At 42.1% G+C, this 13,214-nt stretch overlaps 1 protein-coding gene and 1 pseudogene across 12 annotated transcripts in view; one reads left to right on the top strand and one right to left on the bottom strand.

Annotated features, from left to right (window-relative positions):
• Window positions 1–13,214, bottom strand: part of Rap1gap2 (RAP1 GTPase activating protein 2) — a 226,847-nt gene that overhangs the window by 153,274 nt on the left and 60,359 nt on the right. The window lies entirely within an intron of this gene.
• LOC141414523 (small nucleolar RNA SNORA40) lies at window positions 12,911–13,045 on the top strand (annotated as a pseudogene).

The following is a 13,214-nucleotide window of genomic DNA, read 5'->3' as shown; positions in this document are numbered from 1 at the left end:
CCAACTGCAGAGGCTCCCTTTGGCTCCTGGATTTTCCTCCTGACTTTTGTATACTTGCAGCATGAAAGAACCTTTGGAAAGACTGTGGTCCTGCCATGTGTGGGTACATTTCCCAGGGTTTGATCCAGGATATGGAGGGGCTACTACAGTGCATTTGCAGTGCAGTGCATCTGCAAGCATGGGGGTGCCAGACAGAGTGTGCAAGCAGAGAACAGATGAGGTGGAGCTACTGGACACCTTAGAGTTAACCACAAGCAGATCACCGCATGGACTGCAGTTACTGGCTCACACTCCTGGTGGACCAGAAAATTCACAGGTTGGGACCCCATCCACACAATTCCTGGTAGATTGTAATTTATTTCTCTGTGCTCTGAACTAATCTCTTTCTTCCATCAATTGCCCCTGAAGAACTCTGGGCTGGCTATTCCTTTCCAGAGAGAAACTGCCCCTATTGAGGGGCTGGGCATCTTTCTGCTTAGCCGCAATGGTTTCCTTTACCGTGGACTCTGGACTCGAACTCATTGATGTGTTAATGATCTTTTCCACACTGACATTAAGTCCTTTTAGCCTAAAAGATAAACACAAAGCTAATCTTGGTGTTGACACAGACTGCAGAGCTTTGCCCTGCCTGGAGCTGAGCTCTGAGCCTCCTGCAGAGCAGCTGCAAGACTGCACAAGGCAAGTTTTCTCCTGCTTTCCCAAGCCCACCCAACAAGAAAGTTCTTTCAGTTATCCAGCCTACCTCAATTCTGCTGTAGCCTATGGTCTCCATCTTTGGGGGGTAAGGGGAAGAATCCATTTAGTTCCTACTATCCCCACCCTCCCCAAGTTCCAAAGCAGTTTCAGAAACTGCACTCACTAGGCATTTTCCTTTCACTTGCAAGAGTCTCCACACTCTTCCATTCATTTTTCTCCCCTACCCAACCCTCTCATTCATTCGGTGTCACAGGGCAGGATCAGTAGAATATAGTATGCAGAATAGTAAAATATCCCATCCCAAACAGATTTTGAGGTGTGTATTTCAAATGGTTCCTCAGAGAAAGTGCAGAGCTTTGCAGACACAGGAATAGAGCTGAAAAGCTGTCCTTTGGGAGTTTTGTTTGTTTTTGCTTTCTCGAGGTGATGGGGATTAAACCCAGGGCCTTGTTCATACTGGGCAAGTCCTCTACCACTGAGCTGCACCCCCAACCAAATCTGTCCCTTTATAAAAAGAAATTTACATCTATCCACACAAATAGCAGCTGCAGACACAGGCTTGTTTATCTGACAGGAATAAGGGTCTTTTCACAGCAAGAAGAGAGTGGGGGTCTGACACCTGGTCCAGACAGAGATGGCCATAGGTGACTGTTGCCTGGAGACTTTAATCTTCTTCGCAAGACAACCCTGACTGGCTGTGCACAGACACCAGCTTTCTTCCTCCTAGATGTGGAAGGTCCTATCCCTTTGTTAAACTCTGTATGCGGCTCAGCCACCCTGCCCCCTTTTTGGTCTTCTACTGTGTGTTGGACTCCCTTGCTTAGCCATATGACAAAAACTGTATGTTCTTTTTCCTGTTATCTATCTATTGTCAGTTTATTTCATGGACTAAAATAACTTAACTTTGAAATGGTTACACAGGTCCCAAGTCATGGGGTCACAATAATAACTAAAAGACTAAGTTTGTCAAAAAAATTCTTTCTCTTGAATACCTTAGATCAGTTTCAAGGTCATGGGAAAGCTGGACTCAGGGATTATCTGTTGTGTGCACACCATCCATCATACATTTCATGGCAGGGGATACATGGGGAAAGGGTTTCTAATATGGTACCCAGGCAAAACCAGCAGTGACCTCCATGTGGCCTCAAGAACTGCGTTCTTGAGAAATAAGGCTTTCGCTTTCCTTAGAGCTTGCCTAGAGAGCCAAGTCAGACCCAACCTCCCCTCACCCCCAAAGGTAGTGGGGTGCAAAGGAGTAAGTGCAGCACAATGCATTGCCACTGGAATGTTAACCAAATCATACCAAAGGGGCTGTTAGTTTTTTAAAGGGAGTTTTTTTTAGTTTTAAGGGGGTCAGAACTGGGGTTTGAACTCAGGGTTTAAACTTTTAGGAGGGTACTCTACCACTTGAGCACATCCCTAACACTTTTTGCTTTATTTTCCAATAGGGTCTCACATTTATATCAGAGCCAATCTGGACTGTGTTCCTCCTATTATACTTCTTGAGTAGAGCTGGGACAAGTGTGTGCCACTGCACCCAACTTTTTGATTGAGATGAGGTTTCTTGAACTTTGCCCTGGCTGGCCTTGAACTGTGAAGAGTAGTTAGAATTACAGGCATGGTCCACCACACCTGGCTTTTGGTTTTTGATACATGGTCTTGCTATTTTTTCCAGTCTGGCCTCAAACTCCAGAGCTCAAGCAATACTTTTGCCTCAGTTTCCTGAGCAGCTGGGACCACACAGGCGTGTGTAACCACATTCGGCTTCCAATGGAGAAATTAACTGAGCTGCTTTCTCATCTGTAGGCCTAGTCCAAAAGAATGTCACCTCCTCAGAGAGGCCTTCCTTGACCACTCACCTAACATACACCCCCCACCTTGGTTATTCTGCACTTAGCCCTTGGCTTGTTTTTTTCGTGTCAACTACTCTAGCTCAAGGTTTTTTGTGGTTTTGTTTGTAAGATTGTTTTTAACTGATTTGTCTGTTTGCTTCATTTCACTGTTGGTCTGTTTCTCTCCTCCCCTGCCCCCCCACCAGGCCTCCACTCTACTAGAATGAAAACTCCATGGGGACAGACAATGGGAATGTCATAGTCATCACCACTATTCACTCCATCTACCCTTCATTCAGGATGATGTCAACAGTATCAAAACCCATTAACCCTCCATAAATGGAAGGAAAGGAGGGAGGGAGAGAAGAAGGGAAGAGAAGGAAGGGAGGGAGAGAAAGGAGATGTCTCCCCCTCTCCTCCAGGAGAATTATATGTCCTGGAGTCTGAGCTTCCTTTGCCCCAGAAAAACTCTTAGGCTTTTGATTTGACAGAATTGGAATTTGCCAGAAGGGACAGGAGGGAACAGCATCATGAACCAGATCCAGGGACAGGTACCTGCCCTCCACCTCACAAACTGCAAAAATCAATGAGGGTGTTCTAAAGGACACCTGCATAAGAGGCTCCAGTCGCCCAGCCATCTCCACCTGCCAAGGAGAATGTAGAAGTGGTACTGGCATTCACAGTGTTTTTACAGTACCCCTAAGTATCTCCCCTGGCTTACCACCAACTCTGGAAAGGGGAAAAACACCAAAAGTAGTATATTTCTCTTCTTCCTTTCCATTTTTATTTTTTTCCTTTTTCTTTCCTGAGACAGGGTTTCACTATGTAGCCTAAACCTCCCAAGTGCTAGGATTACAGGTATACACCCTATACCCAGCTCAAATACAGAGTATTTCTTATTACCCTTAGAGAGTGAGGCCAACCCATATTTTCAAAGTAGTTTTTAGCAAAATAGAAGTTTGGGAATGTAGCTCAGAGGTAGAACACTTGCCTAGTATGCATGAGGCCCTGGGTTCCATGCACAGCAATTGGAATGAGAAAGAGAAAAAGGAAAGAGAGACAGAGAGAGAAAGAAAGAGACAGAGAGAAAGACAGAAAGTGAGAGAAGACTATACTTTGGTACTTGTTCCACCACAAGGAGTAGAAAGCCAAATCCCAGCCTCTTACCCAGGGTGGCTCTAAGTCAGAGCAAGCTTGCTCAACGTTAGTCCTGACCAGCTGGTGATCTAGACAGATCTCTTCCTCTCTTCTATGGAAATGAAAAGAACATGAAAAGGCTGGTGGAGTGGCTCAAGTGGTAAGAGCACCTACCTAGCAAGCATGAGGCCCTGAGTTCAAACCTCAGTACAGCCAAAAAAAGAAGAAAGAAAGAAGGAAGAGGAAATGGATACTATTCCAGCTCATGGAGTGTACCAGATAGCATGCATGGAAGGGCCCAACACATAACACTGGCTTCCTGACCTCAAACAAGGGAGAGGTTTGAAGTTCAAACCTACACAGAAACCACTACAGAGCGCTGCCACAGGCTCCCTACCCAGGTTTCCACACCTACCTGCTAGAAGTTTTGGGAAATACTGTGGGTTCAGGACAGGGAGAGGAGAGGAGAGGGAAATGGTCATGACCTCAGGAAGTCATCACAACTATCCCTGGGGTAGTCACACTTTTCTGAGCTGTGTGGGGCTTCTCACATCAGTCACTTCCTGTTCTGTCTTAAGAGAATTTGGGGACCAGCCCAAGAGGTGAGCCTGAGGTCCAGACATTTTCCCAGCCAATTTTCTCAGAATCTTCCTACCTCCATTTGCGTAGCATGCATGAGGCTCTGGGTTAAATCCCCAGTCCAGGAAAAAAAAAGAATAACTTGACAGTGGAGAAACCTAACACCAACTCAGTCAGGTGATCAAGGCCAACGTCAACAATAAGTCATGTTGACAATATATGATCTTGATATTATAGAATAAAAATAATTCTTTACCTTTACCTATGTGGTTATCTTCCAAATATCCATAACCCCAGCCTAGTTTAATCACAAGAAAAATGTCAAATTCCCATGAAGGACATTCTCTAATACAACCAACCAGCACTGCTCAACACTGTCAAGGTCATTAAAAACAAGCAAAGTCTAAGAACCTACTACAAGCTCAAGGAGCCTAAGGAGACATAACAACTACACATCACATGGAATCCTGGTGGGAACCTGGAACAGGAAAAGGGCATTATGGAAAAACTAAGAAAATCTGAATAATCTCAGTTACTCCAAAGGCAAGGCCAGCCCCTGTCAGAAACTCCAGACCTTACCCAAAAAAAAATGTAAGCAAAAAAAAGGGCTGGAGGTATGCCTAGTAAGCATAAGGCCCTGAGTTCAGGCCCTGTATGGCAAAAAAAAAAAAAAAAAAAGGAAGGAAGAAAATCTGAATAAACTACAGATTTTAGTTAATAATATGTCAGTATTGCTTCAGCAATTGTAGCAAATGTTCCATACTAATGTAAGATGTAGAGGAAGCTGGATTACAGGTTATATAGGAATTCTGTACAATCTAAATTTTTCTGTAAATCTAAAACTGTTCTTTAAAACATTAAGTCCACTAAAAACAGTAAATATAATTAAAAAAAATAAAGAATATAATTACATCCTAGCTAACTAAAAGCCTGAGGCTGAGCTCTCTCTATTAAGAAGAGAGATTGGCAAATGTTAGAAAGGTGTTAAGGACTGATTAGCATCTACCTGAGCCTTTCACCTGGAGGTCTTGAGAATTCTGCATTGCAAGAGGACTATATGGGGAATAAATAGTTTTCTTTGGCCATCAGTGTCAAGCAATGCCATATTCTGGTGTCACCTAATGCAATCTCTTCCAGTTTTTGAATCGATACAACAGCCCAACTACTTCCACCTTCTTCCCTTCCTCATACAGAGCTCTGAGAACGAGCAAAGGCTTCAGACTGTCCCCTGGTGGGACAGTGCACTGCCCCATTCTGTGGCCCAAGGGATGCATGACCCAGTGCATGTCTCCATCCCAGCAAACCAAGCAATTCAGAAGGAGGCTCTCTCATCCTGAAGCAGGAGGGACCCTGCAGGGTAACAATGCATTTTATACAGGGCAAGCACCTTCCTCTGTTATTTCACTGCATACACACAGCCCTGTAAAGAAGGACAGTTTATATGGCCCCCACTTGCTGGATTAGTAAAGTGAGACCTGCAGTTTCATTATTCTGTCCAGGATCACAGAACTACTATAAAGTGGAGCTGAGATCTATACTCAAACAGTTCTGATAGACAATGACTCCCACAAAATCCAAACTGAACAGGACTGGGGACCCCAGGAGGCAAAGAGCTGACTGGACCAGTCAGAGACTCACTGTGTCTGTCACCAGAGAGAGGACAGTCTGCTTTTCTGCCTGCTCAGGACCCAGGTCTCTTCCTCTGGCTGAACTTGGGGACACTCTGCCATCACTGTTGGGATCTGTAGTTGAGGTGAGTTGTCCCTCCCTCTGTCTGCCCATCCTGAATTCTGCAGTGGGAATACATGGTACAGACCTGGGCAATCCATGTATTTCAGTCACCAGGCCACAGCGATTGCTTCAGGGATGGGCACATGAACCAAACTAGTTCAAACAGAGTGAACTAGTTTTTACTGGCACCAAAGAAAACTGGTGCCAGTTTTTACTGGCACCAAAGAAAGAAGATTAATACAACCTATGGTATTTCCAAAGTGGCAGCTGTAGCTGTGAGTAGCTGTCTTGCAATATGAAAAGTAAGGTGCCTGTGAGTGAGGTGAATGCAGAAGAAAGTAGAGGCAAGAGATAGGGACAAACTGTCTGATATTACGAGCCACCTGGATCCAGCCATTCCTGAAGCCAAATTTCTTCAACTGATCAATAACAAGAGTTGAGTTTTCTTGGATTTTCTTTTTCCTTTTGGTATTTTTTTCCCCTTAAGCCAGGTGAAGTTAGGTTTCTGCCACTAGTAATCTAGCTAATTAATATAGCAGACCTCTACCTAATAGGAAGAGAAGCACATGAGAGAGTAAAATATACATCCTTGCTCACCCAAAGCCAGCATCTCCAAAAAGGGCCATGAGAAGCCTCCCCAGAGGGAGACCCTGGAACTGCTTCCACAATACCAAACACAGCCAGTGTACCAATACACCCATGAGTGACAGGCTGCAGAAGAGACTGTAGAGTCCTCTCAGCCCTACCCAAGGAGAAGGCAGGCATGGCACAAATCTGTCCTCACACATACAATAGAAGCTTTTCCCGTTCTCTTCACTGTCAGCATGCAGGCCTCGTTTCATCTTTCTTCAATAAAATCAAGGACTGTTCAAGGAAAACATCTGAAGAAAAGGAACATTCAGACAAATCCAAAATGTGGGACAGTCTACAAAAACAACTTTGCCAGGTCTGCTATTCTATTTAAAGAAATGAAAGAGATTGCAATAACCAAGTCCAATGAGTAACAGTAAGTTTATACAACCTAACACACTATCCATATTCAAATCTGGGGACAACTGGAGACATTCGTGTATGGTCTTTATATTAGAGTATATTATCATGCAAACATGATTTTTTTTGGCAGTGCTGGGGATGAAACCCAGGTTCCCACATGTTAGGCAAGCACTGTACCACGGGACTACATCCCTAGCCCATGAATTTTCTTATATGTGGTAGCAGTTTTACAGTTATGTCCAAGAATGACGTTATTTTGGGGAGACATCTGCAGAATTAGTTAAGTGTGACATGTCATGTCATGGTGTTTGCAACCTACTTTCCCTGTCTTATTGCCATTCTATAGAAAGTGGGAGTGAGCAGACATCTATGGCAAAATGTGCAACCTGGTGAATCCAGGTGAACTCAGGTGTTTGTTGTATTATTCTTTAAATTTTTTGTGCAGGTTAGTAATTTTCAAAACAAAATTTTTTGGTGGGGAACCCATTATCCTTGCCTATGCCTGCCTCAAATGTGCCTGCTGGGCAGGCAGTGCACAGCAGAAGAAATTCAGAGGGCCAAGTTTAAAATGCAATCTCAACAAAGAAACAGGATGTTTCGCCCCACAGATGAGCAAAAGGTATGCGACGACTAGTGGCAGCCATAGAGCTTGGAGAGCAACTAGCAGTGTTATTAAAATAAAAGTCACCTGCCCTATCATCCTACAGCCTCTAAGACTTACTCAAGTCTAGAGAAACATTTGTACATGTGTAGGGACAAGTTACAAGGGTGTCCACTGTGGCACTTGTATGAGTAAAAAAAAAAATACCAGAAACAACCATTTAGTGGAGAAACAGGTAAGTAGGGTACGGTTTATCCCTCCACTGAACACTATGCAGTGCTTGGAAAGAATGAACTAAGTCTATGTACATTGAAATGCACATAAAAGTATTTTTTTAAATAGCTCAAAAAATATGTACCAAACTCTGAACAGTGGCTACTCTAGGGAAGAGAGTAAGGGATTGGCATTGCTGGCCCCAGGAGAATTTGGGTTTAGTGTTCTGGGTCTTTTAAAGGAACATGTATTTTTTAATTAATTTACCTATTTTGAACTAGGATCTCCAGTTCAAAGGCTAGTTGGTCTCCAACTCCTGGACTCTAGTAATCCTCCCACCTCATCCTCCCAACTAGCTGAGACTTCAGGCAAGCACACACACCCAGCTAGGAAAATGTATTTTTATATTATTTGTGTAATGTAAAGTTTCATTTCTTAAAAGAATTATGAGTCTCTAAAAGTAAATCCACACTATGAAATAATATATAGTTATTTTCAAAAAAAAGTAGGGTTAGGCACTGGTGACTCACACCTGTAATCCTTGCTACTTGGGAGGCTGAGATCCAGAAGATCAAGGTTCTAGGCCAGCCTGGGAAAACTGTTTGTGAGACCCCCATCTCCAAAGTAACCAGTGCAAAATGGACTAGAGGTGTGACTCAAGCAGTACAGTGACTGCTTTGTATGCTTGAAGCCCTAAGTTCAAACCCCAGTACCACCCAAAAAAAAAAAAAAAGGAGTGGGATGGGGCAGGAAAAGGTGGTAGGTTTGGCTATATTGGCTCTTAATGGACAGATATGAAAAGATCTGCAGGATATATTCTCCAGTGGATAGAGCAATATGAAAATGCTGTGTAGTACCCAAAACCAGGCAAAGACACCTCCAAAAAGGAGAACTATAGGCCAATCTCCTTAATGAACATTGATGCAAAAATCCTCAACAAAATAATGGCAAACCGAATTCAACAACACATCAAAAAGATTATTCACCACGACCAAGTAGGCTTCATCCCAGGGATGCAGGGGTGGTTCAACATACGAAAATCAATAAACATAATAAACCACATTAACAGAAGCAAAGACAAAAACCACTTGATCATCTCAATAGATGCAGAAAAAGCCTTTGATAAGATCCAACACCATTTCATGATAAAAGCTCTAAGAAAACTAGGAATAGAAGGAAAGTACCTCAACATAATAAAAGCTATATGTGACAAACCTACAGCCAGCATTATACTTAACGGAGAAAAACTGAAACCATTCCCTCTAAAATCAGGAACTAGACAAGGATGCCCACTATCTCCACTCCTATTCAACACAGTACCGGAATTCCTAGCCAGAGCAATTAGGCAAGAAGAAGGAATAAAAGGAATACAAATAGGTAAAGAAACTGTCAAAATATCCCTATTTGCAGATGACATGATCCTATACCTTAAAGACCCAAAAAACTCTACTCAGAAGCTTCTAGACATTATCAATAGCTATAGCAAGGTAGCAGGATATAAAATCAACATAGAAAAATCATTAGCATTTCTATACACTAATAATGAACAAACTGAAAAAGAATACATGAAAACAATTCCACTTACAATAGCCTCAAAAAAAATCAAATACCTAGTTGTAAACCTAACAAAATATGTGAAAGACCTCTACAAGGAAAACTACAGACTTCTGAAGAAAGAGATTGAGGAAGACTATAGAAAGTGGAGAGATCTCCCATGCTCATGGACTGGTAGAATCAACATAGTAAAAATGTCTATACTCCCAAAAGTAATCTACATGTTTAATGCAATTCCCATCAAAATCCCAATGACATTCATCAAAGAGACTGAAAAATCTACCGTTAAATTTATATGGAAACACAAGAGGCCACGAGTAGCCAAGGCAATACTCAGTGAAAAGAACAATGCTGGAGGTATCACGATACCTGACTTCAAACTATATTACAAAGCAATAACAATAAAAACAGCATGGTACTGGCACAAAAACAGACATGAAGACCAGTGGAACAGAATAGAGGACCCAGATATGAAGCCACACAACTATAACCAACTTGTCTTTGACAAAGGCGCTAAAAATATACGATGGAGAAAAAGCAGCCTCTTCAACAAAAACTGCTGGGAAAACTGGTTAGCAGTCTACAAAAAAACTGAAACTAGATCCATGTATATCACCCTATACTAATATTAACTCCAAATGGATCAAGGATCTTAATATCAGACCCCAAACTCTAAAGTTGATACAGGAAAGAGTAGGAAATACTCTGGAGTTAGTAGGTATAGGTAAGAACTTTCTCAGTGGAACTCCAGCAGCACAGCAACTAAGAGATAGCATAGATAAATGGGACTTCATAAAACTAAAAAGCTTCTGCTCACCAAAAGAAATGGTCTCTAAACTGAAAAGAGCACCCACAGAGTGGGAGAAAATATTTGCCAGCTACACATCAGACAAAGGACTGATAACCAGAATATATAGGGAACTTAAAAAACTAAATTCCCCCAAAACTAATGAACCAATAAAGAAATGGGCAAGTGAACTTAACAGAACTTTCTCAAAAGAAGAAATTCAAATGGCCAAAAAACCCATGAAAAAATGCTCACCATCTCTAGCAATAAAGGAAATGCAAATTAAAACCACACTAAGATTCCACCTCACCCCTGTTAGAATAGCCATCATTAGCAACACCACCAACAACAGGTGTTGGCGAGGATGCGGGGGAAAAAGGAACCCTCTTACACTGTTGGTGGGAATGTAAACTAGTACAACCACTCTGGAGGAAAATTTGGAGGCTACTTAAAACACTAAACATTGATCTACCATTTGATCCAGCAATACCACTCTTGGGGATATACCCAAAAGACTGTGACACAGGTTACTCCAGAGGCACCTGCACACCCATGTTTATTGCAGCACTATTCACAATAGCCAAGTTATGGAAACAGCCAAGATGCCCCACTACTGACGAATGGATCAAGAAAATGTGGTATCTATACACAATGGAATTTTATGCAGCCATGAAGAACGAAATGTTATCATTCGCTGGTAAATGGATGGAATTGGAGAACATCATTCTGAGTGAGGTTAGCCTGGCCCAAAAGACCAAAAATCGTATGTTCTCCCTCATATGTGGACATTAGATCAAGGGCAAACACAACAAGGGGATTGGACTTTGAGCACATGATAAAAGTGAGAGCACACAAGGGAGAGGTGAGGATAGGTAAGACACCTACAAAATTAGCTAGCATTTGTTGCTCTTAACGCAGAGAAACTAAAGCAGATACCTTAAAAGCAACTGAGGCCAAGAGGAAAAGGGGACCAGGAACTAGAGAAAAGGTTAGATCAAAAAGAATTAACCTAGAAGGTAACACACATGCACAGGAAATTAATGTGAGTCAACTCCCTGTATAGCTATCCTTATCTCAACCAGTAACACTTATTCCTTCCTATTATTGCTTATACTCTCTCTTCAACAAAATTAGAGATAAGGGCAAAATAGTTTCTGCCGGGTATCGAGGGGGTGGGGAGGAGAGGGAGGGGGCGGAATGGGTGGTAAGGGAGGGGGTAGGGGCAGGGGGGAGAAATGACCCAAGCCTTGTATGCACATATGAATAATAAAACAATAAAAATTTTTTTAAAAAATGCTGTGTAGTCAATGGAATTTTATGCAGCCATGAAGAAGAACGAAATGTTATCATTCGCTGGTAAATGGATGGAATTGGAGAACATCATTCTGAGTGAGGTTAGCCTGGCTCAAAAAACCAAAAATCGTATGTTCTCCCTCATATGTGGACATTAGATCAAGGGCAAACACAACAAGGGGATTGGACTATGAGCACATGATAAAAGCGAGAGCACACAAGGGAGGGGTGAGGATAGGTAAGACACCTAAAAAACTAGCTAGCATTTGTTGCCCTTAACGCAGAGAAACTAAAGCAGATACCTTAAAGCAACTGAGGCCATTAGGAAAAGGGGACCAGGAACTAGAGAAAAGGTTAGATCAAAAAGAATTAACCTAGAAGGTAACACACCCGCACAGGAAATCAATGTGAGTCAATGCCCTGTATAGCTATCCTTATCTCAACCAGCAAAAACCCTTGTTCCTTCCTATTATTGCTTATACTCTCTCTACAACAAAATTAGAAATAAGGGCAAAATAGTTTCTGCTGGGTATTGAAGAGGGGGGAGAGGGAGGGGGCGGAGTGGGTGGTAAGGGAGGGGGTGGGGGCAGGGGGGAGAAATGAACCAAGCCTTGTATGCACAAATGAATAATAAAAGAAAAATGAAAAAAAAATAAAAAAATAAAAAATTTTAAAAAATGCTGTGTAGTAGTATAGTACCTTGTATTACGAAAAGGAAATAAGTCGAATATATGCTCGTATTTTATACAAATAAAAAAGCACTGGGAAAAAAACCTTACAAATCAGTTTTAGAAAGTAAGGATGAGGCTGGGCACTGTGGCTCATGCCTGTCATTCAGCTACTTGGGAGGTAGAGATAGGAAGATCACAGTTTGAGGCCAGCTCAGGCAAAAAGTTAATGAGACCCCCATCGCAATCAATAAGCTAGGCTTGGTGGCATCCCAGTTATGAGGCAGGAATAGGTAGGAAGATCAAGGTCTGAAGCTTGCCCCAGGCAAAAGTGCCAGACCTATCTGAATATAACCTAAAGCAAAAAAGGCTCGAGAATGCCCTAAGTGGTAGAACATCTAGCAAGTGTGAGGCCCTGAGGTCAAACCTTAGTACTGCCAAAAAAAAAGAAAAACAGAAAAAAATTAAACTGTAGTTTCTACTGAATGTGTATGCCTTTCACACCATTGTGATCTTTTTTTAAGTTAAGAAGTATTAAGTAAAAACACCATAAATTGGTTACTGTCTGTACTGTAAAATTTTATCTTACAACACAAAGTAAGGTAAAACCAAATAAGCTAAGGAAACCAAGGTTTTAATCACAGGGCTACTCATAGACCAAAGGTGAGGCTCCCTCAACCTGCAGCCTTAACCCTGATATGTCACAGCAGGGGGCTCTAGACAGTTCAGTCTCCACTGACAGCTCAGAGTTCATGAGTTGTAGAGTGTGTGCTTTGCATGCACAGGTCCTGGGTTCAAACTCCAGCATTACAAAGAAAACACAAGTAGCACTTGTGTATGTTTTTGTTTAATTTGTGAACAAAGACTTTTAAACAGGTATAAAAAAAAATAAATCCTCTTTTGCAACCCAGAACTTATTGTTCAATATGAGTAATGAATGATACATATGAGAAAGAATATAATGATACCTAAGAAGGAAGGAAGGGTGGAAGGGAGAGAGGAAGGGAAGGAAAGAAAGAGAGGGGAAGGAGAGGGAGAGGGAAAAAAAGGGGAGAAGAGAAAAGACAAAACAAAGTGAATGGGTAGGACAAAAGCTTTCTCTGTCACTAGCTAGGTCCTTTCACATCGAT

This window comes from Castor canadensis, chromosome 11 (genome assembly GCF_047511655.1).
Source record: "Castor canadensis chromosome 11, mCasCan1.hap1v2, whole genome shotgun sequence".
In the NCBI taxonomy this organism is placed as follows: Eukaryota; Metazoa; Chordata; class Mammalia; order Rodentia; family Castoridae; genus Castor; species Castor canadensis.
Note: the sequence above shows the minus strand (reverse complement) of the source record. Positions and strands in the feature narration are given on the sequence as shown.